Source organism: Zootoca vivipara, chromosome 4, assembly GCF_965207765.1.
Source record: "Zootoca vivipara chromosome 4, rZooViv2.hap1.1, whole genome shotgun sequence".
NCBI classification, from domain to species: Eukaryota; Metazoa; Chordata; class Lepidosauria; order Squamata; family Lacertidae; genus Zootoca; species Zootoca vivipara.
Window position 1 is genome coordinate 94,081,932 of NC_142587.1, and position 26,799 is coordinate 94,108,730.

A 26,799-nucleotide genomic window follows, 5' to 3' on the forward strand; every position below is an offset into this window, starting at 1 on the left:
GCCTACAACAAAAGGCATACACCTAGAATTAAATAATTTCAAGCCCAGGCATTTGTTTTCAATACCACAACTGAACTTCTTCTTCACAGAAATCCACTTGTGGTTTACCTGATGGCCACTAGCCACACATTCATTCTTAATTTTGGCAGTATAATTTGGGCAAGGGGAGTTCTTTGTAACTAAACCATTAGGAGCCAGAAATCTTTGTTGATCTGATAGAGAGCACCAAGCGATCTATCAGAAGATCTTGAACCTTAATCAAAGAGTCATAGTTCCACCTCTGCTTTGTAGAAGATGCAGAGTTATGGGGCTAGAAAAAATCCAATCTAGTCTAATCTGCAGATAGAGGAAATAATTAACTAATGGGGCTAACTGCCACAAGGTGTAGAGATGATCACTAGCTTAAATGCCTTTAAAATGGGTTAGACGAATTTGCTGAGGATAGGTCTATCACGGGCTCTTATTAAACACGACAGCTAAATGGGTTCTCCATTGTAGTTCTGGAAGTTTGCAGGTAAGAGCTGTAATCAAAAGCATAAGGAGGGCACCAGGTTGAGGAAGACTGGCTTAGATTTTCATTAGACCCATGTTCTGTGCCTTCAGACAATTCCCTGGGCCGTCCTAAAATTACAAATATGGACATAGAGGAAAAAACTCTCTTGACCTGCAGAATCTACTAAAGAGGGCCTCAAGAATCTGACAATATTGGCAATCTTGGCAATTTCATCAAGAATCTCACACATTCTTAACTCATGGATGCAGGGGATTATAGGGTGCAAGGGATCTCAGAAGCCACCTAGCTAAGCCTTGACCCGTCGTCCCACCACCATTGGCCATGGCAGCCTGGAATGATGGGAGTTGCAGTCTGAAACTTCTTCCAGGTTTGGGATGGTTGCATATAGCTGAACACCCAGGCTTTCTGGATGTGACATCTCCTGAGAATCATATGAAAACAGCTTCAGGCTATTGAGAAATAAACAAGCCATGCAGGGCCATGGATATAATATTGCCCCAGCAGTGAACAGGTCCTTGAGAACCTCCTAGGAAATGTGCCTGAACAATCTGGGCTTAGAGACCATTCATTTCCATTAGGGAACAAAGGTTTCATGCCTGGGGTTGATTGGAGCATGGCCTTTGGGTGCCTGATTAAAGAGCCTGGTTTGCAAAATTGGGGCGTAATGGCCTGCAAAACACTTGACCATCTTTGAAGATTAATAGCTCCTTCAGAAACAAACTCTGATAATTAACTAAAATGCATTACCAGAGTGGTAAGGCTTCAATTAATTAAATTTTTCTTAATGGTGATGGAGACCATTCCGATGAAAGCTAGGAGAGGAGAGTGGATTACAGCGTATTTTGATACGACTATGGCCTTTGAAGATTGGTGTTCCTCTGGTCATACTGGAAACTCAATGCATATGAAAGGAATTGTGGAATGGAGAGTTTATTTAACACATTAATAAAAGCTTGCCTTGTTCTTTCCCTCCTTTCTTTTGTTGAACTTGGGGCCTTACAAATTACAAACAGCTCTTAACACAACCATTTACCATGGGAACCAGTGACAAAAGCCACTTCTGCACTTCACGCGTAGTACTGTTATTATTGCCGCTACCATGTTTTGTGAGAGTGGAATATTTGCATGGCATGTCTTGGTAGCAGTAGTGGTTTGTTTGTGGTGGAGAGAAGATCAGACTGCAATTCAGAACAATTCTATGGTCCAGTTCCCGTTCAGGTTCATTCCTATGCAAGAAACTGGGGAGGATGTGGTGCTCGATCCTGAGGATGCAAATCTCAATTGCATGCGGAGACCTTTTAACCCTCCCCAAGAAATAAATTCAGACAAGACTCAAATTTTTGGTTTGGTTTTTGGCAGAATTTAGGCCACAACTTTATTATTTATTTATTTATTTATTTATACCCCGCCCATCTGGCTGAGTCTCCCCAGCCACTCTGGACGGCTCCCAATTGAATATTAAAACAATACAGCATTAATTATTAAAATCCTCCCTAAACAGGGCTGCCTTCAGATGTCTTTTAAAATTAGGATAGCTGCTTATTTCCTTGACATCTGCTGGGAGGGCGTTCCACAGGACGGGTGCCACTACCGAGAAGGCCCTCTGCCTGGTTCCCTGTAACCTCACTTCTCGCAATGAGGGAACCGCCAGAAGGCCCTCGGCACTGGATCTCAGTGTCCGGGCTGAACGGTGGGGGTGGAGACGCTCCTTCAGGTATACAGGACCAAGGCCGTTTAGGGCTTTAAATTTAATGACAATATTGTTGAAGTTAACCAAAGAAACTTTGCTGTGGGACAGCTAATACATAAAGAATAAGTGATCTCAGCAGCACCGAACTTAGGTAATTGTCTCAAAGGTTTTCTACATTGGTTGTTCTTTCCGTGTAGTGCCTAAGAATATTAGATTTTTTTTCTTAAGTGAAAAATGAGGAGTCTGTCATTGGGAACAGGTGGGAAATCATGTTGTTTTTTTAAAAGAGAAGAAAAAGAAACACTTGAATAGGGAAAGCGAGTGTGGGAACCTTGCAGGATATTAATCAAAACTAGTGTCTAAAACAGTGAGCTAAGATCAATCACTGCTCGGAGAGGTATGGACTTTAATACTGAGATTGGGACCATCTGGAGATGAAGTGCAAACTGGGATAATTTTGACGGGTTTTTAGGATCCTTCAGTTTTTTCTTCTGGGCAACTTCAGCAGAATTGTACTACTTCGTTAATAAAGCTAGCAGTTGAAAAAGAAAACCAAAATGATAGATGCACTGAATGGAATTGCGGACACACAAAAATGCCAGTTCTGTGGCTCTTTAGATTTCAGGTGCGTGAAAGCTCTTTTTAAGGCTTCTTTTCAACATGACATTCTCTCACCCTGCTCTTTCTCTCTGATCTTGGCGATACCAACTGTTAGTCATACTCAGAGTAGACACATTGACCTCGGTGGACTCAAGTTACTGAAATGCTTTGCTTCCAATGGGTGTGCTCGTGAGTCGGGATTCCAAAAGGCACCATCTTCCATTCCGCCCTGTATTAATCGCACGCAGCGCTGCTCCCATCCCACTGCAATTCGTCTCCCACCAAAAACCATATTCATCTTGCTGCCCGCTGCAGCAAAATTATGAACGCTGTATGGTTTATGTAATGAATTGCATTATTCCAACCCATTCATTTCCAGTGCAAAGGAAGCACAATGGAAATGGGGGAAACTTCTATCAGTGGCATTCCCTTTGTGGCTTGAAAGAAACAACAACCGTGAACACCAATCATATTAAGTGGGTTGATTTCCATTCTGGGCATGGGGTAAGTAAGTGGACCGTGCCAATTTCCGTTCCCGCTCTCGCTTTCATCAGAGTGCTCTGACATCCCAAACTCTTGAGTATGGCTTAGTTGTGTATCACCCAAATGTTTCATTGTTGATGGGTGAATGCTTGGATTCCTTTAGCGTGCAGAAATGCATCTCTCCTTTCAGCCAATGGAAATACGGGCTGGGAAGATATTCAAGAACTTATCTGTCCTAACTTCAGAATAGGTCTCCCTTTTCCATTAATCAGCAACTATGATCTGACCCGGAGGGTTGGGAGGGGATTACAGGGCAGAAGATAACAAAAGATTAACATTGGAGGCTACTGAGCCCCACCGGTGAGGTCCTGCCCTGAAGTATAGGCTTTGCCGGAGGGATGAATTGGCCTAAGTTAATTAAGACTGGTTTTAAACTCCGGTGAGAGGTCAGCCCCCTCCTCCCCTCCGCCCCCATAAGTCACCTCGAGTCCATTTCATGAATAGTACAGATTGTGGTAGAAAAAGGGCCGTCTGGGAGGTTGCTGTGTAGCCATCTTCAAGGTGGGCAGACCCAGAGGGTGGGGGAACCCCCGATCGGGACATTTGCGAAGGCTGAATAGCAGCGTGGAGAAAAGGTCCTTTTGTCTTGTTGCTTAACCCATGAAACGATGACCTCTCGATCCCGCTGACCCTTTTATTTTTTGTCCCTGAAAAGACTAAAACCAACCATGCCTGTACAAAAACCCCTTTTCTTTTCAGCTTTCTCATGGTCATTAAATCCCCCGCAGTGTTCTCTTTAAGTGCTCTCTGAGGCTGCCTTGTCGAGCGAGCGGGGCAGATATTTTGACTCTTTGAAGCCAATAGATTATTCTGCCCCTCCTCCCTGCCCCACGGCACCGGCTCTTTCTCTTCTCTTTCTCGGCCTATAGCCTCCAAACTTTGGCAGCGGGCTACATTCAGGGCATGTTCATCTGCGTCAGGACAAGATGAGCAAGGAAAGGGGGGTAAAAAGCGTTTCTCTAGTGGTGTTCCTCTTTAACCACCTCCAAAGTGCTTTCCAAGTGAGACATTTGGATGCAGTAATTAGCAATTTACATCCAAACATCCTCCATTGCTCACAATGAGACAAATCAGCCACTGCAAATGTGCTAATTGCAGGTTTACACACCCTCTCTATAGTAGCCCGTGTCAAAATACAGCAACAGAGGACTTCGCTCAGAGCAGGCAGCAAGCGATGATCTGATTCAATGATGTGGTAAACATAAAATCGTAGAATAGTAGAGTTGGAAGGGACCCCAAGAGTCCTCTAGTCCAAACCCCTGCAATGCAGGAATCTCAGCTAAAGCATCCATGACAGATGGCCACCCAACCTCTGCTTAAAAGCCTCCAAGGAAGGAGAGTCCACAACCTCCTGAAGGTGGTTCCACTGTTGAACAGTCTCCCAGAAAGTTTTTCCTGATGTTGAGTCAGAATCTTCTTTTTCGTAACTTGAAGCCATTGGTTCAAGTCCTACCCTCCAGAGCAGGAGAAAACAAGCTTGCTCCATCTTCCATGTTACATCTCTTCATAGCTGCCAAGTCTCCTGTATTCCCCGGGAAACCGTTCCAGCCGTTCCCAGCTGGAAAAACAGATTTATTTATTTTTCCCAGTTTACTTACCGGCTGGGGGAGGCTCCTTCTGCACATGTCTGGAGTCTCTGGAAGCGCGCAGAAGCGATTTCTGGTGCGGTGGCCATTTTGGAACTGGGCGGGGCATGCTCAGAAGCGACTTCCGATGCTGCTGTGCCCAGTTCCAAAAAGGCGGCAGCGCTACTTCTGGTCTGCCGATCCCTTATTTTTCCGACAGGAACTTGGCAGGTATGCATCTCTTGAGATATTGGAAGGTGGCTATCTTATCTTCTCTGTCTTTTCCAGGCTAAACATACCAGCTCCTTCCACCATTCCTCACCCATGCGCCAGGCTGCTTTTCAAATCGCATCCTCTGGTGGAACAGCCCCTCCATTATTTCCTTTAAATTAAATCTGCAAGCTTGCTGTGATCAGTTGCCGCAACCCCAGTTGGGTGTCAGAAGTGGCTTCCTGGGCCTTCCAAACGCTTTGACTGCCTTGTCGCGGTTGTGGGCGAGCTTTTCCTTAAATCTTGCTTGCTTTTCTTAAGCTTTGGGATAAAAACAACAACCCTGATTCACTTCCTTGGGCTTCTTAAACTCTGGAAACCAAGTCAAGGAGAGAGGCAAGAGTGGTGTTTAAAATCCGCAAGTCTTTGCCTGGGAGTGACTGCAGCGAGATGAATTACCATGAATTAACATTTTTGCGAGATCTTAAAAAGCAATGGCTGTGAAATTGACTTCTAGCCCTTTTTAATTGGGGTGGGCCAAAACTTTTAATAAATATGGACAGTATCTGGACAGCTGAGGGGCTTAACATGCTACTGGCATTGGCAAGAGGCAGCAGAGCAGGAGAGAGGAACCTTGTTTCAGCCTGAGGGCCACAATCCTTTTTTGGCAGCCTTCTGAGGGCTACATGGCAGTGGTGGGCGGAGCCAGAAGCAGGAGTGGGAGGAGGGACAAATGTAAATTTTTGCCTTTATACTGTAGGCTGGTTTCTACGCACAAACACTTTTCTTTCCTTCATCTGGGCAAGGAAAAGAGTTTCAAGGACACCTATCTTCCCGGCCAAAGCACTCAGCCAGGGTGCTAAGAGATGTTTAGTGGTAGATTGTGCGGGAAACTTAGCGTCAAGTGAGAAACGGAAGAGGGTTTGGGAGCTGATCAACATGCTAATGCAGCTTGCAGATGTAAAGAATGGAAGGAGGGTCGTGGTCTTGCTGCCACATTCCAGTCTCTAGAAAAAAGGCTGCCTTCTGCAATCTGCACCCAATCTTATAGATCATTGGAGCTGCTGTAGCAGCCATCCAGATGGCCGATGCCGTTTTTATGTGAGACATTCCTGTGTTTTGGTTTCATTACCAGAGCAAACGAGCGGAGCGTGACACAATTGCAGAAGTCAACCTGCACGCGGCTGCCAAGGTATTAATCTTTGGGGGCTAATATCATAATGTAATTACTACAACAGCGCTTTCTGACTTAATTGAAAACTCTCTGTGTCTGGGCCATTAAGGAGAAATGCATGATTTGGCAATTCAAAACAGAGGAAGCTGTGGGTCGTTGGGTGTGTGACATAAGGGAGGGAGGGAGGATTAATTCCTCCTGCCCCTCTGCTTTTGCCCCCCCCCCGCCCCCGGTGGCAGTGAAAAATGTCCTGGACTTGAGATACGTTGTGTAGTGTTTCACAGGCTCCTCTGCTTTCCGGTTTCCTCGAAAGGTATGGGTTTGCAGGTGTCAGACTGGTTGGACGCAGAGGAGTGGCAGGTGAAAACAGGGGACAGAGGGAGAAGATGGGGGAGCCTGGGAGGAGGAGGAGGTGTTAGAAGCTTAAGGATAGTAACAGGTAACAGGACGCAGGTGGTGCTGTGGTTTAAACCACTGTGCTGTTTGGAGTTGCTGATCGGAAGGTTGGCGGTTCGAGACCCCGCAACGGGGTGAGCTCCCGTTGCTCGGTCTCAGTTCCTGCCAACCTAGCAGTTCGAAAGCACCCAGTGCAGGTAGATAAGTAGGTCCCTTTACCTTCTTTAACAGGGTTTAGTGAGCAGGGAGAGTCTGCGGCAGAGAGTCTAGGAGAAGAGAAAGGAGGCAAAGATGAGTCCAGCTGGTCTCCCAGAACCAGGAGAGGCACGAAACCGCAAGCGGAACTCGAGCACAATTCCTTGATTCTATGAACACTGTCCCCTCCTGTAAGCATTTCTGCCTCCAGCTGTGGAGGCAGACCATAGCAGCCATCAATGGACCTCTCCTCCATGATAATCCTCTTTTATAGGCACCTACATTTGTGGGCATCATTGCCTCCTGTGGGAGCAAATGCCATTGTTTAACTATGTGCTAACATGAAGAAGCCCGTTCTTTTCTCTGTCCTGAATCTTCCAGCACTCAGCTGCACTATAACACTTCTCATACTGTCATCATAGATTTGTGGTTGAAAGGCACCACAAGGGTCATCTAGTCCAACCCCCTGCAATGCAGGAATATTTTGCCCAGCGTAGGGCTTTCCCTGACTGAGCTACCAACCGAGCTATGCAAGGGGAAGTAAAGCTTTGCTGCATCCCTGAAACCAGAACCTTGAGCTCTGCAATCTGAAGCCTGGTGCGATATTCATAGACTTAGAATTACAGAATTCTGAGCCGAGGAATGAATGGGACTTAGAAACCCTTTCATACAAAACACCATTTCGGACTGCCCTGTGCTTTATTCACTCCAGCAGTAGAACAGGGCACTGACTGGTGGGTGGAAGCCATTTTCTTGCCGCTTGTTGTTAAACAACCAGAAAACAGTGAATTCTTTCTGATCTAATGCAAACCGTCCAGAAATCCAGATCAAGTTCTGCCTCTCTATTTCCAATTCCATTCATCCCAGACTTGGGTGTACTTTTGAGCTGACGCTCGTTGTTCCCCAAAATAAAGACTCTGTTGTTAACCCTGGGCGATTTGTTGGCGAAACCCACGCTTAAAGTGTTTGAGCCCCTATCCCCAATACTTACACCTACACAGCGCTGTTAGCACAGTTAAGACTGACAGCATTGTTTTCCTAACCGGTTTTGTTCTTCCTCCTTTGTTGACAGCATCTTTGTCTTTGAACCTTTGCAAACATGCACAATAAACCGCTAGCCTTGACATTTCTGTCAAGAATTCTGCTCGGCACCCAGTTACCCCTCTAGTGCTAGCTCACCAGCCAAGGACGACGGTGTGTGCTTTAGCGAACGCCACTTTCCCCATTCATTTCATTCCAGTGTTTGAGGTCAATACTATTGGTTTCAAGCAGTGCACACTCTTGCATGGCGTCTCTCTCTGCATTTGCATTGTGAAGGACAGGTTGCCAGGAATTCCTTGTTTCTGCTTTGTGTGTCCCCTTTGATTGTTTCCCTGCCGTGGTGGTTTTGAACAGAAGCTCTTTTTCTTAAAGTAAAAAATCTTGCAATCCTTGACCTAGAACACTGGGATGTATTGATTGCAAAGTGTTGTTCGCTGCCTTTTTCTCTCTCTCCACCCCCACCCCCCTCTCTCTCTGAGTGGTGCATGTATTTCAAAGGAGCCTGTCCATTAAGTTAATTGGATTTGGTGTCCTGATCATGTTCTTATGAATATGTAGATACAAGAGGATTTTTCTTCATTGTGCGAAGCGGGGAGAAGGTTTATGGTGGCAGCAAGAGGGAAAACGTTCTGCGCAGAGAACACGAGTAGTTGCACATGACTTAAATCTCTTACTGCATGGATTGCTGCGCGGAAGTGAATTTAACCTTGGATGGGCAATAGACTTGCTTGCCTAAGACCACACAACCAATTCATAGCTAATAATTATATTTAGTTGCCTTCAAAGAATGGACAACATAGCTGCCAACTCTCCCGTATTCCCCGGAAAACCCCCATTTTTCTAGCTGTTTCCCGCTGGCAGCCCGGATTTTTTAAAAAACCCGTAAATCCCCCGGATTCTTACCGGCCCGGGGAGGCTCCTTCTGAGCATGTCTGGAGTCTCTGGACATGCGCAGAAGCGATTTCTGGCGCTGCGGCCATTTTGGAAATGGGCAGAGCATGCGTAGAAGCGACTTCTGGTGCTGCTCTGCCCAGTTCCAAAATGGCTGCAGCGCGACTTCCGGTGCTGCAGCCATTTTGGAAATGGGCAGAGCATGCATAGAAGCAACTTCTGGTGCTGCTCTGCCCAGTTCTAAAATGGCTGCAGCATGACTTCCGGTGCCGCGTCGCTGCCGATGCCGGATTTTCCAATCTGGGAGTTGGCTCCTATGATGGGCAATGGTTTGCCCCAAACCATACAGTGAATTCATAGCTAATCATAATTGTCTCATTTGTGCTTTCTTTCAAAGAGGTGAGAGTAGCATCCGTGAAAGCCCAGCTGGATCAAAGCATCCCTGTTTCCAACAATGGAGGCAGAACATGGCCAATATGACTAGTTACTATTTGATACCCTTCCCCTCCATGAATTTGTCTACTCTTTTGAAGCCATCCGAGTTGCCCCTGCTCTATGAACCCCTGCAACCTCACCAGATTCTTTGGGCGTGTTCAGAGGAACGCATCCCTAAATTGTGGCCAATCCCTCCCCACCACCGTTGCACGGCTTCCAGCATCATAAAGCTGAGATTGTCATGGAGGAAAATTCAACCGCTCCATGCGTTAAAGGAAGGGAAAAATGCAAAGCCCCTTGCATTTGAGATTCATGGCTAAGAAAGCACCTCACGTGGCCACAGCGGCTGCTGCCTTCCTTTGAGGTCTTCTCCGTTACTTATTTATTAAATGTTGGCTGGAGAAGCTCTCTCTCTAAAAATAACCTCTGGTCTCGGTGGATTGTTCGTTCCTGCCTGTCTTCCTTTCATGCCACTCAGTGTGCATATTCTGAAGCTAACTGCCACGGACAGGCACTTCAGTAGGTGCCAACCCTTGAAATATGCTTTCTTAAAGACACAGCTTCTACTAGAGGCAGGTGCCCCCCACACTACATGCATCTGTCAGTGGTCCCCTAACCCTTTTATGCCATTTTAGCCTCTGGCTTTGCCATATTGGCAAGGTCAATGTGGACAAGCTTCAGATGTGTTAGCAACGAGAAGGTTACAGGCTGCTTTTTTGACCCCAAACCACGTTGACTGCCACAAGGATTCCTCTCCTGCAATTCTAAATCGTTTGGGGGACTTCTACCATTTTAATTTTTCATTATTTGCAGTTCTGAGCCTTTAATAAGAATAACATCAATAATATCTCACCCACCTGAATGGGTTACTGCAGCTACTCTGGGGAGCTTCCAGTAAATTACACAGTAAAACATCAAAGAAGGCTGATCGCCGAAGGATTGATGCTTTTGAATTGTGGTGCAGGAGGAGACTCTTGAGAGTCCCATGGACTGCAAGAAGATCAAACCTATCCATTCTGAAGGAAATCAGCCCTGAGTGCTCACTGGAAGGACAGATCCTGAAGCTGAGGCTCCAATACTTTGGCCACCTCGTGAGAAGAGAAGACTCCCTGGAAAAGACCCTGATGTTGGGAAAGATTGAGGACACAAGGAGAAGGGGACGACAGAGGATGAGATGGTTGGACAGTGTTCTTGAAGCTACTAACATGAGTTTGACCAAACTGTGGGAGGCAGTGGAAGACAGGAGTGCCTGGCGTGCTCTGGTCCATGGGGTCACAAAGACTTGGATATGACTAAACGACTAAACAACAACAAGGCATCAAACCTTAAAAACTTCCCAGCACAGGGCTGCCTTCACATGTCTTCTAAAAGTCAGATAGTTGTTTATTATATGACAGGAGGGCGTTCCACAGGGCAGGTGCCGCCACCAAGAAGGCCCTCTGCCTCGTTGCCTGTAACTTCACTTCTCGCAGTGAGGGAACTGCCAGAAGGCCCTCAGAGGTGGACCCCAGTGTCCGGGCTGAACAATGGGAGTGGAGAAGTTCCTTCAGGTATTTTAAGTGGTGTGTCCTGCATGTGTACATTTTTAAGAATGTTAGGAAAGCCCTGCTGGATCAGACCAAAGACCCACCTAGTCCAGCATCGAGTTCTCACCATGGCCAACCAGAATTCCCCAATGGGAAGCCAACAAGTGGGACCTGAATGCAACAGCACTCTTCTCACTTGTGATTCTTTGCAGCTCGTAATCAGAAGGACACTTCTTCCAATAGAGGATGGAGAACATAACCATTGCACTTGATAGCCACTAACGGACTCATTCATTTGCTTGATTCTCTTTTAAAGCCCATCCACATTGTTGGACATGACTGCCTCTTGCGCGAGAGAAATCGATTGTTTAACTTCTTGCTGTGCGAAGAAGTCCTTTCTTTTGTCTATAGTCAATCTTCCAAGTCTATTGAATAACCTTCTTCATTGTCTATCTGTTCATCAATACCATGTAAAGATGAGCTGCTGCCTTTACTCCTTAAGGGCAACCCAGTGATCTTTCATAGGTTCTTTTATTTTATTAAAAAAAACCCACAAACCTCCTTTCACTCGAGGGGGATCAGTTGTCACAAGGTGTTGATGGATAAGAAAATGATAGCAGCTTCAGGTGAAAAAGGAAATGCAGCCCTGTTGTTTGCTTGCAAAACCAATTGTTTTTGATCAGAACATCAGAAACTGCTTGAGCACTGTGGATTTCTCTCTCCAGAAGTAAGCCCGGCCGATTATTTCCACACGCGGGCGGTTTCTTCATTGTTTGATCATTTCCCTCTGCCTCGGTTGAAAGTTTGGAAACATTTATTTGATTTGAGTATGTGCCAGGCTAGAAAGTTGTGCTTGTTCTTTTGAGATTCACTTGCAAATTCTCGGCAGGAGTAGAAGCTACTACAGGAAACGGTGGCAACTCAATGGCTATGTTTGAGACTTTTTAGTTTAAGGAAAGGAGGTCATGGTAGATGTGCATGAAATCCTAGAATCGTAGAGTTGGAAGGGACCGCGAGGGTCATCTAGCCCAACTCCCTGAAATGCAAGAAACTTTTGCCCAATGTAGGGCTCGAACCCACGACCCTGATATTAAGAGTTTTGTGCTCTACCAACTGAGCTATTCAGGAAAATGGTGATGGATAAAGTGGACAGAGAGCCAAACCTAACAAGTGCGTATTCTTGGCAGTTAGCGTGAGAAGGGGCTCAGTCCACAGAGCTGTATTGCTGATAGGCCAATACTCGGCCCATAGAAAGGCAATTGGTAGAGAGGGGTCTGTGTGAGGTCATTTCCTCTCTTTTCCTGGAGAGGAAGGTGCATGCAGTACTTCCTGTTCCTCCTCCTGAGCTCTCTTCCTGTGTGCAGCCATAAGGGCAGGTGTGCCCTGTGCTTAACCCAGCTCCAGGCACAAGCCTGAAGCTCATTATCCTGTGAATATAAGTATTTTGCTTGCATAGTTTTTACTGCGGCCATTGCTGTGAATCCATGCGTGGTAATAAGTAAATTATATTTTAAGCTTACTTGTTGCCTTGTTCTTTATTAAGTGGGGAACAAAAGGGAAGCCAGCTTCCTTCATAGGTGGATTTGCTCAAAACAAGGTTTTACACCCCAATGCCTATGCTTTTAATTTTGCTGCTGCTAATGGGATTTTAAAACTCTCTTCAGCCCCCACGTGTGGGCTCCTGGAGGGATAAATTGTGATTAATAGGTATTTCCCTACCTATTAAAAACTGCCCCACAGAATGGGAGGTTCCTTGGAGGTTTTTAAGTAGAGGTTAGATAGCCATCTGCCATGGATGCTCTAGCTGAAATTCCTACATTGAAGGGGGTTGGACTAGATGGCCCTCAGGGTCCCTTCCAGTAATATGATTCCATGTATTTCGGTCCCTGAGCATCAGAAGTCAGTGTGCAGACAGGGTGGTGGTTGTTACTCAAGCTGGGACACCTTTCTCCCTGACATCTGGCTGGAGGACTCCCAAGAAAGACACGCTTGCACCCCAGGAGTCCACTCGTAGGTTGTTTTGGACTTGATCGGTCCCTAGTTGTGTCAGTCTGACCTTTGCATTGCCTGGTCTTTCCCGACAATAGCCATTGGCTTGTTGCTGTTTAGTCATGTCCGACTCTTCGTGACCCCATGGACCAGAGCACGCCAGGCACTCCTGTCTTCCACTGCCTCCTGCAGTTTGGTCAGACTCATATTGGTAGCTTCGAGAACACTGTCCATCTCGTCCTCTGTCGTCCCCTTCTCCTTGTGCCCTCCATCTTTCCCAACATCAGGCTCTTTTCCAGGGAGTCTTCTCTTCTCACGAGGTGGCCAAAGTATTGGAGCCTCAGCTTCAGGATCTGTCCTTCCAGTGAGCACTCAGGGCTGATTTCCTTCAGAATGGATCGGTTTGATCTTCTTGCAGTCCATGGGACTCTCAAGAGGTCTCCTCCAGCACCATAATTCAAAAGCATCAATTCTTCAGCGATCAGCCTTCTTTATGGTCTAGCCATTGGCTAGCCGGCCATAAAAGAGGCTCTCTTGCCTAAACCTCTGCGCCAGGGCTGCCTTTGCTGCAAATACTGCGGCAATAAGGCATCACACACTCCATGCAAGTGGGGCTCTAGCCACAGAGGACCAGCTGAAAAAGCTCTTTCCTTCCAGCATGAATTAGGACACTCCGTTTAAAAAATTCATAGCAAGATTACATAAAACCGTATGTTGCCTGTATGTGTGTGTGTGTGTATATATATATATATAATTCTCAAGGCTCCGCCCCCAGCTTTGCATTAAAAATGTGCAGCTGCTGAGCATTAGACATTCCATTAGAGTACCAGGCTTGAAACGTGAGCTTCACAGTTAGCAACGAGGGAAGGGAAAGGGGTGGGGGAGAGAAAGTGTTTTCAAGCAGAGTGTTTATTTGATGCTTCTTTGAAACGGCGGTGTCACTAAGTGGATCAAGATTTTTATTGTATAAGAAATAAGGGAGCCTGCTTTAGAGGAGGCCGGGTGTGCTGGACGAGTGCCTATTTTTGCAGTAACCCAGCTGCTGTGCTTCGGCGCTCTCTCTCTGCCAGCCCCCAGCCCCCCCAAATGCCTCCCCTTCTGCCACTGCTATCTGGACTTCAAGAAGTCCAGGGCCAAAGTGGCTCTACCCATAACCAGACCTGGAATGTCTGCTTTGCCATTCCAAATTTATGCATGCGGACAGTCTCAGGTTCAGGGGGGGAAACGGCCCTGAGAGCTATTTCCCATCAGAGTAGATCACAGCAAACTACATGGACAACTGGTGTTAGTGAAATTAGTTAATGTATTTATTTACACCACTACATCCATATTTCACACTTCCTTCATAGAGCTCAGGGTGGCGTAGATGGTTCTCCTACAGCACATTTCATCCTTGCAATAACCATGTGAAGGTATTTTAATCTGGGAATAGCGATTGGCCAATGTCACCCAATGAGATTCATACAGATTTGAGCCGTAGTCTCCCAGATCCTTGTCCATCACTCTAACCACTACACCATACTGGTAACTCTAAGCCACCAGCCCCGCCCCCCAAAGGATTGCCAGTCACTAACATTTCAGACCCTGTTACAGGTAGGTAGCCGTGTTGGTCTGAGTCGAAGCAAAATAAAAAAAATTCCTTCAGTAGCACCTTAAAGACCAACTAAGTTTTTATTTTGGTATGAGCTTTCGTGTGCATGCACACTTTGTCAGATACACTGAAAGAGAATCCACCAAACAGGTTTACCACTCCCATAAGCCCATCACCCATTCCCATCACCCCCACCTTCTGAATATACATAAGGGTTTGGTGGATTCTGTTTCAGTGTATCTGACGAAGTGTGCATGCACACGAAAGCTCATACCAAAATAAAAACTTAGTTGGTCTTTAAGGTGCTACTGAAGGAATTTTTTTATTTCAGACCCCATTAGTGTACGTTTGGATGTTTTTGCCCCAGTGCTCATCGCTTAACGCTTGTTTACGTTGAACCAGTATCTGTCGTTTTGGTGCCTGTTCATCCTCTTTGAATAAATCTTTTTGGAACTCCTCACAATCCTATTTAGCTTTAGCCACCCTGGACGGTTAGGTGTCACCAGCAAATTGGCCATCTCACTGCTTATCCTAATTGCAGATTGTTTATGAACAGGTTAAAAAGCATGTGTCCCAGCGCAGATCTCTTGGGGGACCCAGCTTCCTACATCTTTCCACTGGAAGAACTGTTCATTTATTCCTTTCCCTGCTTTCTGCTTTTTAACCAATTAATGATACATAAGAGGACCCGTCCCTTTCCCCCACCTCTGCTAAGGTTATTCAAGGAGTCTTTAGTGAGGTATCTGTATCAACAGCTAACTGAAAATCCAAGTAATCAGTATCTGCTCCACCGTCCTTTGACCTAGGCTTATTGACACTTTCAACAAAACTCCAAAATGTTAGGTAGCAGGTACCGTTGCAAAAGCCATGTTGGTACTTCTTATCAGCATGGCTTGTTCTTCTATATGCTAGGCCAGGCACCCCCAAACTGCGGCCCTCCAGATGTTTTGGCCTACAACTCCCAGGATCCCTCGCTAACAGGACCAGTGGTCAGGGAAGATGGGAACTGTAGTCCAAAACATCTGGAGGGCCGAAGTTTGGGGATGCCTGTGCTAGGCTGTATTTTCCAGCCCTCAGCTACCTATCTTAAGGATGAGTTACATATTTTTGTTAGAAGATCAGCAATTTCACATGTGAGTTCTTTAAGAACTCTCAGGTGGGTGCCATGCAGGCCCAGTGATTTGTCAGTTTTTATTGTGTTCATTTCTCGTCACCACTATTTGCCACATTTCCTCTGACTCCCTTGCTGAGAAAATTGGATCAATCACAGATGAACTGTTCTACATCTCCCACAGTGACGACAGATGCAAATAATACATACATCCTTTCCCTCCTTGAGCACACCTTTGACCCCCATCTCATCCAAAGGTCCAACTGTCTCCCTGGTTGGTTTTCTGCTTCTAGTGCCTCTGCATAATTTTTTGTTGTTTGCTTTTATGGTTTTAGAAACATGCTCCTCAGAATTCTTTTTTCAGCATCCCTTATTGTCTACTGGAATTTCTTTGGCCAACGTTTGTTCCTTTTGGTCAGCATCCCTTATTGTCTACTGGAATTTCTTTGGCCAACGTTTGTTCCTTTTGGTCCTCTTTACTTGGGCAAGACCTCTATTTTCTGGAGGAAGTCCCATATAACTTCTTTGACACTAACTTGTTAACCACACAAAAATCCTCTTGGGTTTCGTAGCAACCACATTGATCGTCAGTGTACATTTTAGCTGAACTTCTATTATTGCGATTTTGAAGAATCGCCCTAGCATTCTGAAGAGCTTCGACCCTCTTGACTTTCTCTTCCAACTTCCTTTTTACGAAACCCCTCGTTTTATTTTCAGTTTAAAGTGTCCTCTTTTTGAAGTCTAATGTGACTGATGTTGGACTTCCTTTCCCCTGAAGAGGGCTCAGAAGCCAGAGCGCTCAAAATCCACAGCAGCTCATTGCAGCAAGGCCCAGCCTTGGGCCACAGGGGTCCTCTACCTCTTGAGACGCTCTCTGTAGTGACCTTTCTCTGATTCCATTGCTAAGTAAAGCTTGAGCACAGATGATGATGGAGTAGTCTTGTTTCCCGTCCTTCCATTTGAGAAGAAATTTCCCCATCTAAAATTTCATATCCCAGATGGACTCAAGGAAGTGCTCAGATGCTCTGGAGCAGCGCAAACACACACCCAAATGCCCTTGTTCTCACAAACAGAGGAGTGGAAGATACTTGGCTCTCTGCAGAATCTCGCTTCCGCTGGGGAACCGCATAATCAAGTGCTTCTCAATGCACACAAACTCACCATGAATCTGAACACGTAGAGAAGTTGAGCATGTCAGAGAAAACACTGGTCTGAGGACTATGGCAAGGTTTAGGGTAGCCTCTCATGCATTGTGAAGAAAATAAGAGAATGGGGTTTGTGTGGCTAGGCTGATCTCACTTCTGCTTTCATTTTGTTAACAGGATTGGCAAACATCTGGGAAATCCCAGACATGTCCTCTCTTTTTTGGGGGGGGGTGTTACATGCCCATCCGGAGGAATTTTTTTACAATTTTAAGCAAATGTCCAGGTTTTTCAGGGAGTTTTTTAAAAATTGTGTGGGTGGGTGGCTCAGTTTTGGGGTCTGGCATGGGCAATCATGCAAGATAAGAAAAAAAACTCAACACCTTTTTTTTGTCTGAATTTTTACCTCTGGAAAACTAGCAATCCTAGCCAACAGACGAATTTATTTTCATTCTTACAGTCCTTTCACCACTAACTAGCTGTTGTTGCAAGGTGTGTGCGCGCACACACACACTTTCAAATGGTTTTAGGTGTTTCCAATGTTTCTTAAAGCAGGGTTACGTTAAATATTTATATTTATGCATGTGTTTTATTTTAATTTCATACCCTCCATTTCTGCCGAGGAAAATTGGGATATCCTATTCCACAACAACAACAACAACTTAGCTATTTATACCCCACCCACCCGACTGGGTTCCCCCAGCTACTCTGGGCAGCTTCCAATATACTGTATATAAAAGCATAATAAAACATTGAAACCTTCCCTATACAGCGCTGCCTTCAGATGTCTTCTAAAGGTTGTGTAGTTACTTGTCTCCTTGGCTCGGGGGTCGCAAAACTCCATACCCTCCAACATTTCTCCGATGAAAATAGGAGAGAGGTCCAACGATACCCTCCAATATTTCTCTGGTGCAAATTGGGACGCCCTAAGGAGAAGCGGGACATTCCACGATCAAATCAGAAACCGGGAAGGCTTCTGTAAATCTGGGAGAAAGGCGGGATATAGATGTAGGTCGTGGGCCTATGTCCTTTCATCTGGCTCTAGTAGACATCATTGGCTGAGGCACTCTTAGGCTGTGGATAGAAAATCTGTGTCTTTCAGCTCTGAGGCATGAATGTTCTTTCAGACAGCTGGCACCTTTGGCTAATTCTCAGTCGGCTGCTCCCAATGGGTATTTTTTACACAAGGTCAAGATCTCCTCATGGCCTGCCACAGTCTCCACTTCCTGCCAATCTCTGAGCCATCTACATTTGCAGGGGAAGGCGGGGGGTGATATGAACTCTTGACGCCTGGGAAAGGACTGTGAGGGTTAAAAAACAAAACCATTCTTCTCGGTGGCAGGAAGAAGGCCTGGCGGTGCAACGGACTCCATCCAACTATTTCTCCACCTAATTAATTTGCTAATTGTGTATGTGTTTCACTTGCTCGGCGGAGCTCCGCTGAGGAAAATGGTTGCCCCCCTCTGGTGGCCTAACACACATGGCATGATTCTCTTTATTTGCTCTCGTTTTCAGAATGTTCTTCTGGGCTGGCGTTAAAGGAAGATCAGATGACACCAAAGAGGGATTTGCAGAGCTTCAGGCCCCTGCTATTCCTGCTTCTACTGTAATGGAGCCAGGTAACATCCACACCGAATCTTATCTCGCATGGGGAATGCTTTTGCTTCTGCCGTGGGCAGTCTTGGATTTCTAAGTGTGTCCAGGTGGTGTTTCGGAATAGTCAACAAGAGCAGCCAAGGGGACCATTTCAGAATTCATTAGCAGTGGTGTGGCTACTGGCAAAGGTCTGTTTGAAATGTTGTCTAGGTGTACACACATGCACTTTGCCAGGCAGTCAGCAGCGACTTTATCTTTTGGTGTGGTGAGTGTCTTCCCTTGTTCAGAATGAAAGGCAAATGAAGACTTGCCTTGTCTCATGCTGGTTGGGTGCACTTGAGCACAGTAAGTCTTTAAATGGCTAGGAACCAGGGCCGGATTTAGGTTTGATGAGGCTCTAAGCTACTGAGAGCCAGTGTGGTGTAGTGGTTAAGAGCTGTAGACTCATAATCTGGGGAACCGGGTTCGCGTCTTCGCTCCTCCACATGCAGCTGCTGGGAGACCTTGGGCTAGTCACACTTCTTTGAAGTCTCTCAGCCCCACTCACCTCACAGAGTGTTTGTTGTGGAGGAGGAAGGGAAAGGAGAATGTTAGCCACTTTGAGACTCCTTAGGATAGTGATAAAGCGGGATATCAAATCCAAACTCTTCTTCTTCTTCTTCTGAAGGTAATGGGGCCCTTTATATGTCCAGCATCCAATACATGCTACAGCATCCAATTTGCTTGCAGGGGGGGGGATCCAAAGGTTCAGCCCCAGGCATGTCCAAGTAGGGCTGGAAGAGACTCCTATCTGAAACTCTGGAAGAAATAGCCATAGCCAGTTAAAGCAGACAATACTCTGCTAGATGGACCCAATGGTCTGGCTCAATACAAGGAAGCTTCCTTTGCCCCGATGAAACATGTCGCTCTATTTGTTCCTAAGGTGCAGATGAAGGGAGTATTGCAAAATAGGTACAGAGAACAAACATTTGCTCCAACTCGGTTGTTGCACTAGCAGGAAGCAGTGGGATGAGCCCTGCCATTGTCATTGGACTTGCTCCCTCTGTGTCCCCTGTCCCGTCCCCCAAATCTGCTTGGGAGCATTGGGAAGAACCCCCAGAACAGGAGAAGGGAGATTATTCCATCAGAAGTAAGAATCGTCAGAAATAACCATTTGATGCTAGAAGCCAGAATTCTGGACTCGATGGATGTTTGGTCTGAATCAACAAGGCAGACTTTATGTCCTTACAATATGCTTTGATGCATGGGCTCTGGCACGCAGAGGGAAATCCTTGTGTCGGAGCGATGGCATCCAGATGTCGAAATCTGCCTTTTACATGGTCCAGAAACCGTTGTCATAAATACTCTTTGCTTTGTTGATGTTGTTAGTAAAACAGGCTAATGGTAATCATTATTTACCTGTTCCTTGTCCTCCCAGTAGTACCCTGCCGCGTTAGCCATGTATGGGCAATTAGAATTAATGCGAACAGCACTTATAAGCTGAATGCCTAGTTTATTTCCAAATGGGAAGGTCAACGTCATTATCCTTGGTGGATTCAATTACCAAATCCTGTAAGAATCGCATAGCGCTTGCTTCCTGCTTGTTAATCACATCTTGCTTTGCAAAAAGATTGTCGTTTGGGGGGTGTTCCCCCTACCCCAAGCACAGCGGCAACATTTCCCTTCTGTCACGTTGCCTATAATGCTAGTTTCTTGCCGTGAAAATTAGAATCCTTCAGCCTTGTTGCTTTTGTGTTTAAAAGGGAAGGGAACCCAGAAACATATAAAGAGAAACCGGGGAAGCCATCTGCATGCAATAAACCAGTGTTTCCCAACCAGTGTGCCTCCAGATGTTTTGGGACTACAACTCCCATCATTCCTGACCACTGGTCTTGCTAGCTAGGGATGATGGGAGTTGTAGTCCCAAAACATCTGGAGGCACACTGGTTGGGAAACACTGCAATAAACATTTGGAGTTGTTTTGTGGGGCTGGGAAGAGTAAGAGGAAGCCACAACCGCAGGAGATGGCAAATACCTGTTGGTGTTGGTCATCACAAGTGGGAACCTGCAGCAAAATATTGCAGTTGTGTTAGAACAGGAGTGTCCTCACATGGAGGAACTCTGCTCAGTCAGGGCACCTGGTTGTGCCAGAGGCCCTACCTGCAAGGAGGCTCTTAAACCATGCTAGTCAGTGCAGACAATGCGCAACGAGATGGACCAGTGGCCTCATGTGGCCGTATAGTTTCATGTGTTCACAAAGCCTTTATTCTCAAGGCCATCACAAGAACCTAAGGAGAGCCTGCTGGATCAGGCCAATGGCCCATCTAGTTCAGCATCATGTTCTCCACAGCATGGGAAACTAGCAAGCAGGATCCGAGCACAAGTCACTCTCCGCTCCTCTGGTTTCCAGCCACTGGTATTCAGAAGCATTGCTGCCTCCAGCTGTGGAAGCAGAGCATAGCCAGCATGTAGGGTTGCCAGACTCAATAGAGGACAGGACTTCTGTGCCTTTAATTGCCCTGCCCTCTTTTGAGTCTGGAAACCTTAAAGAGAAACCAGCAGACCCTTTGTTTAATTTCCAAGCAAAGGTTCTGCTGGTTTCTCTTTAAGGTTTCCAGACTCAAAAGAGAGCAGGGCATTCAAAGGCACAGAATTCCTGTCCTCTATTGAGTCTGGCAACCCTACCAGCATGGCTGGTAGCCCTCCTCTCCTCCATGAATTTGTCTAATCCTCTTTTTAAGCCAACTATGTTGGTGGCCTTTGCGAACGAGTTCCATAGTTTGACTAAGAGCTTCATGAAGAACTTTCTTTCCCCTTAAAGGCTCCTGAAGGGCAGCCATTCCATCTGGGAAGATTCCTCCTCCTCTGGCTTGATAGGCAGGGTCATGCAATAAGATCCTGGCTGCGGGAGGAGTCCTCTTAGGCTCCCCAGACCATCCCTGCCTTCCAAGCAGTGCAGAAGGGTCTATGCCAGGCATAGGCAAACTCTGCCCCCCCCCTCAGATGTTTGGGACTACAATTCCCACCATCCCTGACCACTGGTCCTGTTAGCTAGGGGTGATGGGAATTGTAGGTGTCATCTGCAAACTTGTTCAGGATGCCCTCAAGCCCATCATCCAAGTCATTGATAAAGATGTTGAATAAGACTGGGCCCAAGACAGAACCCTGTGGCACCCCACTAGTAACTACTCTCCAGGATGAGGAGGAGCCATTGATGAGCACCCTTTGGGTTCGGTCAGTCAGCCAGTTACAAATCCACTGAATGGTAGCATTTTCTAGCCCGCATTTTACCAGCTTCTTTACAAGAATATCATGGGGCACCTTGTCAAAGGCCTTGCTGAAATCAAGATAGGCTACATCCACAAGATGTCTTGTATATTTCCATGACATCTGATGGGAGGGCGTTCCACAGGGCGGGTGCCACTACCGAGAAGGCCCTCTGTTTGGTTCCCTGCAACCTCACCTCTCGCAATGAGGGAACTGCTAGAAGGCCCTCGGAGCTGGATCTCAGTGTTCGGGCTGCCAGATGTCCACAAGTTCTAGTGTTAGGAGAGGGAAACTTTTTTTCTATCCTCTTTTCTATGTAGTGCCCTCCACCTCTGGTTCAATATACAGACTACTCAAGGCCAGCCCAGTTATTTTATCACCTAAGGCATGAATTTCCCTAAAGATCCTCTCCAGTAAAAACACAATAATAGTAAACAGCCAGCTATTTGCTGCCCCTTCATGATACCCCAAACCAGCAGCCTGCGGGGGTTGCCTCTCTCTGTGTAATGGTAGAACCAGCTCTGCTCTTTATTGATGTTATTAGTTCCATCTTGAAGTCCCATGAAACTTTGGCTTATCCCCACGTTGCCAATGAGACGCATGAACAAGGCCTACATTTATTCCCGAACTTTGCTTTGAGTGCCTTTCCATCCACCACAAACCTTCCTCCGCAGATTCGCTTCGACTTCAAAGCGCAACTTCTGCCTCTCTCTAGATAGACTTGTGCGTGAGTTGCTGTCACTTTTATTTTATAACAAAAAATTGGTGGCACATCCAGAAGTCCCAGGGTTCCGCTCTCGGGGGCTTCTGGGCATCTCGCAAATCCACAGGCAATTCCCTTTGTGCAAAATTGAATCCATCATTTCCCTTTCTGTCTCCCCCCAATGGGTTTGGACAAAGCGAACACACAAAGGGCTTGGGGAAATGAAGCAAGGAAGAGATGTTTTTGAAGGTAAAGAAGAAAATCCGATGAGAATATATTGGGGGTGGGAGTTTGTCATAAGTTCGCCTTCTTCCCTGCAAGTCTTTTCACCCAATTCATTGCCAGTTGCCTGTGTCTCAAGATGTGTGGCTTTCAAACTTTCTGCTTTCAGGGAACTACTTCTCTTTGGTGGAGTTCCTCAACATCTGTCATAGAACCACTGCATGGTGGATGGAAGTTTAGGTCCCACTTCATCTTTAGCCCTCACCATTAGGGTTGCCATGTTTCAAAAAGTGAAAATTCGGGCAAAAAAAGTTGTTTTTAGAATGGTTGTTGAGCTTTTTGGGGAGGGGGGGCCATTTTCACCATGGTCTCACATGGAGCATACTGAAATGCATCATAATAAGAGCTCTGCTAGATCAGGCTTGTGGCATATCCAGTGCTAAGGATAATGGTTTAATTTCCTGAAATGGGAATGTTTACTTATGTTCAATTACTGTGTATCTCTCATGTGATTGGCTTACTGTGAGCCACATGACAGTGGCATTCCATTCTGTTGTGACTGTTATTCCAATAGCTGTCATTTTTAACTGTGTTCTCTTTCTCTCTCTCATGGGCGTAGGCAGGGGGGCAGGAGGGGGCAGTTGCCCCCCCTAGAAGCAGGGCCGCTGGCCAGCCTGCCCCGCTGCCCGCCCAGTGCCGTCTCCCTTCTCCCTGGCTGGCTGTGGGGCGGGTGGAGGGAAAGCCCCAGAGCCGCGCAAAGCGTTTGGCTGGCTTTCCCTCCGCCCACCCCACAGCCAGCAAGGGAGAAGGGAAACCTCCCTTCTAGCCGGCTGGCTGTGGTGCGGGTGGAGGGAAAACCAGCCAAACGCTTTGCGCAGCTCTGGGGCTTTCCCTCTGCCCGCCCCACAGCCAGCCAGCGAGAAGGGACGTGTCCCTTCTCCCTGGCTGGCTGTGGGGCGGGCGGAGGGAAAGCCAGGCAACCGCTTTGCGCGGCTCTGTGGCTTTCCCTACACCCGCCCCGGCGATCGCAGAGGGGGAGGAGGGGATCGGAGCAGCCAGATTTCAGGCTGATCCTGGCGCCCCCTCGCCCCTGCCGATCGCGGAGGGGGAGGAGGGAGTTGGAGCAGCCCGATTTCAGGCTGATCCTGGCTCCCCTCACCCCTGCCATTCGAGGAGGGAGAGGAGGGGGTCGGAGCAGCCCGTAATCAGGTTGTTCCAATCCCCTCCTCCCCCTCCGCGATCGCCGGGGCGGGTGGAGGGAAAGCTGGCAAGGGAGAAGGGAGCTTTCCTTGCCCCACTGTGGCCCCTCCCCCCGCCCCTTGGCCCTGCCCCTTGGCCCCACCCATTGCCCCCCCTAATTTTCATCCTGGCTACGCCCCTGCTGTGTGTGTGTGTGTGTGTGTGTGTGTGTGTGTGTGTGTTTGAGGGAGAATGGCTACTGAGAGAGGCTTCTCTGGATACTGTTGAGGACAGTGTTGTTTCAGTGTGACCTATCTGAAGTGAAACAGACTGTGGAAGATCCCTAAAACATTAATAGGGGAAAACCCGTGCAGGAGCTCTCTATAAGGAACAAAGTGCATAAGCATGAGACCGTAAATATTTTCTTCTCAGTTATGTCTATGAAAGTAAAATTATTTTGAATATAGAGAGTCTGGACATTGCATATCATCAAATTTTGTTTCCAGTACCTGTGGGTTGCAATTAGGGGTGGCAGAGAATCCCAACCGAAATGGGAGTGCAAATTTCAGGTGTTTGCTTATCCATCCTGTGTCTGGAATGGAAATCTATCCAGTGAACAAGATTGGTGTTCTTTATTGTTCCTTCTAGAACACAGTTGAATAACTGATGGGATACTAGATGTCCTGACCTAGCTCTTACTGAATTGCCACTGAGCTAGGATCTATGAGTGGCAGAGCATGTATCTTGCATGCAGAAGGTCCCCAACATATCCAGGTATGGCTGGGAATGGCCTTCACCTGAAACCCCGGACAGCTGCTGCCAGTCAGTGTAGGCCAGGCTTCCTCAAACTCAGCCCTCCAGATGTTTTGAGACTACAGTTCCCATCATCCCTGACCACTGGTCCTGTTAGCTAGGGATCATGGGAGTTGTAGGCCAAAAACATTTGGAGGGCCAAGTTTGAGGAAGCCCGGTGTAGGCAGATGTCCCATGGGAGTCCCTTCCAACTCTGTCTATAAGACAGTTTGTGTTATTTTCAGTTTGATTTTCTTTGTTCCTACATTGTAGGTATGGAATCCCACATCTGCCCATTTATCTGGCTAATATTCCTTATCAGCTGCATAGATTCTCGGATGTTCAAGGTTCTTTGAGCCACAAGTATTCTGGAAATGAAGGATGTTGGCAAACAAACATTTGCCACGTGGCAGGGGGCTGATCATCTGAATTGCCTTGTCAAATTGGGAGAAGGCTTATAACACTCTCGTCCTTCTCCAGATTCCAGATTTTCCTTACCCATTGATAAGGCAATTCAGACAAGCCACTTACCAAGCAGGTGTATGCATGCATGAATGTCGCGGTAAGTTACTGCTCTGGTGAACGATCCTTGGCAGAGGGAGAGTTTTGCAAAACTTTGGTGCAATTGACCTGCAAAGGTATGGAACAAATAGGGTGTCCTGCTGGATTTCCATATCTGCTGGAGTTACTCATGCAAAAATAAATTATTTGGGCATCCTATTTTGCATGCAAAACTGAACTCCTTCTCCAGGATGTCCATAATGAAGAGTTTGCAAAGCATCTTTTTCTTTCTTTTCACACACCCACACCCACACACACCACAGGACACATGTTTTCATATTTTTGGGATGGGCAAAAGTGGCAATTTCAGTTTCTTTTGATTTCTACTTTTTCTAGTTTGACGTTCAGTTCACATTTGCGTGTCAGTTTGCAAGTTCTTTTGAAAGGCCTCAAGGAAATTCGTCGGAATTTCTCCTAACATGTGGATTTTTGTATGCAATTTCATCTAATGTGCCCCATTTCTGCAGAGACATTTACCCTAATATGATGCATTTTGCGTCTTATTTTCACAATGTGAAGGCTTCTGAATCACAGCTCTTAGCACCATCTATTATGATGGGAACAAGTGAAAAGGGCCACTTCTGCATTTTCCGCTTAGTATTGTTGTTGCTGTTGCTAAGATCTTCCGTGCAAATGGAATATTTGCCCAGTACGTCTCGGTAGGAGAGGAGAGGCTGTGATGGGTTTGCTTTGGCCAATAATGGTGGTAGCCAGAATAGTACCCTCTAGACCAGGGTTTCCCAAACTTGGGTCTCCAGCTCTTTTTGGACTACAACTCCCATCATCCCTTACCCTTGTTCCTGCTAGCTAGGGAGTTGCTTAAAAACATAGAAGAAACAATAATTTGAAACAGTTAAACATTGATAGAATTAAAACTAAATGCATATATGAAATGCAGCCAGACAAGATGCAGTCTGGTTTTGCTTTTTGGCATAGATTCATATTTACCAGGGATGCAAACCTTTCACAAAGTTGAGTAGGGACAGGTGGAACAAATATTGAAATAGGTACCAATGAATGAAAATGCATACACATCCACATGTACAAAGCCAATGCAGTTAGCAGTAAAGCCACAGAAGGAAAATGGGATTGTACCGTCCCCGATCCTGCCTGTACTTGCAAAACGGGATCCCTCCAAGTTAGCAAGGAAGCAAATGTGGCAGAAAGGTAGGGCAGTGGGCAATGAGTCTGGGGTGGTGGAATTGATGGTCTCGCATTGTGTGAGGCAGTACTCTAATTTATTTTGACATGCCGAGTTCTGCTTTCATTATGACAGTGCTAGAGAAGACAGTTTGCAGAAGCCTTTAGCACAGGGGTAGGCAACCTAAGGCCTGTGGGCCGGATGCGGCCCAATCGCCTTCTCAATCCGGCCCACAGACAGTCCGGGAATCAGCGTGTTTTTACATGAGTAGAATGTGTGTTTTTATTTAAAATGTGTCTCTGGGTTATTTGTAGGCGCCTGGTACTTTTACATGAGTAGAATGTGTGCTTTTATTTAAAATGCAACTCTGGGTTATTTGTGGGGCATAGGAATTTGTTCATTTCTCCCCCCCAAAAAATACAGTCCGGCCCACCACATGCTCTGAAGGACAGTGGACCGGCCCACGGCTGAAGAAGGTTGCTGAACCCTGCTTCAGCGTATTATGGCAATGGGGAAGATGGCTTCGTACGGTTTGTATTTCTGGGCCATCTTACCTGACTTGCACTATGCAAACCGAAGCCCAGCTATCCTTTGACAGTCGTACCCCTCCAATTCCTGAGATACTGTTCTCCAATCCAATTCCCCCCCCCAAAAGTGTCCCCAAATGCATGAAGTAGGAAAAGTGGGCACATAAAATGTTGAGTATGTTTCTGAGCACAATTCAAAGTGTTGGTGTTGACCTTGAA

The 26,799-nt window shown here is 46.5% G+C and overlaps 1 protein-coding gene across 5 annotated transcripts in view; it reads left to right on the forward strand.

The window, feature by feature from the left end:
- TENM4 (teneurin transmembrane protein 4) overlaps positions 1-26,799 on the forward strand; it is a 632,564-nt gene that overhangs the window by 165,416 nt on the left and 440,349 nt on the right. For all 5 annotated transcript variants that reach the window (XM_088668429.1, XM_088668426.1, XM_088668427.1 and 2 more), the window contains one exon: positions 18,129-18,232. The gene's annotated coding sequence lies outside the window, so the exon portion shown is untranslated. The remainder of the gene's footprint in view (positions 1-18,128; positions 18,233-26,799) is intronic.